We start from the raw sequence: 2,481 nt of genomic DNA on the forward strand, positions 1-2,481 counted from the left end.
CAAAGACATAAGAATTAATGACATTTCATCTAAATACCATATATAATCAATAATGTTAGGTAACTTAAATATACCAAATCTAAAATGTAATGAAGAGAAGACAAGATTTTTAAACAATAAAATATAAAGTTATTGATATGTTTAATGTTAGTAATTTACAGCACTGTTTCAGATCTTGTGCCCCACCCCTTCTGAAACACCCTTAACACTTCATACGCCTTTGGTCAGACAACACTCCCAGTAACAGCAATAGCCACTTAGGAGCAACATAGCAAAAGGGCACTGATACGTTGCTACTAGCAAGCATCATACTGGAAAGATTTTTATTTAATAAGCTGATTACACAGAGAATGTAGTGGTCTGAAGAGAAATGCAAATGACCTGAAGAAACTGTAATTATATAAGACTTAAACATAGAAATAGTGTATTGCTTTATGGGATTCACTTATTCATAGTAAATTAGAGATCTTTGTAGAAAATGGGAGACCAAACTTGACGTAAGTGGCTCTTTCAGTGATTAAAGAGTCTGAGTCCAACAGGAATATTTGTATGGCCTCTTTCAAATCCCAGTAGAAATAAATTTTCCTGTGCATTGTTTGCAATGCCAACACTGCAGTATTTTACTATTATCAGAGTGGTTCTCAAACTGTGGTCCAGGCAGCACTTCTGGTGGCCCACAGGGAGCTAACAAGTCATATGTTGCTGACCTTTGTTTCAGCTGCATCTTCTGTTAAATCATCTGGAAGAGAGGAGTGTGAGCTAGATTATCTGCGTACACTAGTAGCTTCTGCTACATAAGTGGAGAGGATATAGGAAATGCTTTCAGGGGCCCGAGCCACCAGTAGGACTGGAACCAAGTGTAACCTATGGAACTGCTGCTCCTATTGACAGGAGGTGGAGAGAAGGGAATCAGGTAGCAGTATGTTCAGAGAAGCAAAAGAATAATAGGCAGCATGCGAAGCAGAGAGGAAGATTAAGTGATTCGGTAAGCATGGGCAGGAGAATGATAAGCCAGGGGAGAGACTGGAATAGATGGGAGTGGGGAGAAGAAGTGAAGAGCAAATGTAGACATGGTAAAGACAAATCACTTATCACATTAAGCAGCTAAAAATATGGATGTACGGTCCTTTCCTAATAGTTTTTCATGGTAGTTGCCGTAGGGATAGAATGAATAGTGAAGCTCATAGGCAGGCATTCACAAGACAATCTCTTTCTTAAGATGCAGACCACACTATGAAAAATTTGAGAATCTATGTACTACCGTAAAAGAACCTGAAAAACCCATTATATTCTACTCACTTACACTATTTTTTATTTCTTCCCCCAAAGACAATGAAAGGTAAATTGTGAAAAACAAAGTAATGGTTTAATAATCTTTCAGTTTTAATCCTCTCTGGTTTTAGTTGTAACACAAGGACATTTATTTTTTAAAATATTACATTATATAAATGTTAAACTGGCAGGCCATTTTAACCCTCTTCTCTACTACATGTGAATGACCATCACTTCTCTTCATCCCAAAAATTGTGTATTTCAAGAAGGTGCTGATGTGTCAAAAAGGCTACATTCACTCTAATTTAGCAAACAAGTGGAATGAAACATTAACACTTGTATGTTATTATGGGAAATAAAGGCTATTTTAGCTAGCTGTTTGCCATGGCTTTCTTTGTATTCTGCTGCCTCTTAATTATTGCTGGAATCTTCATTTTGAAATTTTCTTGAAAAGTATCTGCTCCGCATACATAGTAATTTTCTTAAGAATAGTTATTTGCAAATATATGGGCCAGCTAACTGAAATGCTGCCACCTCTTGCATGAAATGCTGCGCTGCAGCACATTAGGAATGAAAACAACTGAAATTTAGCATGGGGAATTAAAGTAGACAGAATATAATTATTTTAATGTTTTGTGTCTCATTCAGTAGAGTGTACTTACACCAGCAGAGTATTCCTGAGAACCATGACGGTGCATTGAATCAGTGCTGATGGAGAGAGAATAATACCGTCTATTGAACTACTAATACCGTTTAGTGGTTTTGCTTCAGTCTCAATAAGGATGCATCTCTATGGCTCAATGTATGAAATGAAAGAAACCTCCTTGGAGTTTGTTTAAAACACTTTCATTTTGATACAAAAGCAAACTGAAAAGCATTTGCGATTGTATGGAAATGTGAGAGCAGAAGGGCTGTTTCAGAGGACATAAATATTTTTTATTTCCTAATCACTTTTACGTTGATTAGTATTAATGGTTATCCTGGATAAAATACCTTATTATAAACAGAGAAATATAATACATGCAATACTGAATGTATAAAAGTCAGAAACAGACAAAACGATAGAACATAAATATATGAGGAAACACTGAGCAATCAGAATAACCTCACATTAAAAATATAGCATATATGCCCTGAGGCTTCAGAAGTGACATTTGTATACAAAAACTATATATTTAATGTGTACCAGAACCCTTCTCTTAAGCATAT

Source organism: Gopherus flavomarginatus, chromosome 13, assembly GCF_025201925.1.
Source record: "Gopherus flavomarginatus isolate rGopFla2 chromosome 13, rGopFla2.mat.asm, whole genome shotgun sequence".
NCBI lineage: Eukaryota > Metazoa > Chordata > Testudines > Testudinidae > Gopherus > Gopherus flavomarginatus.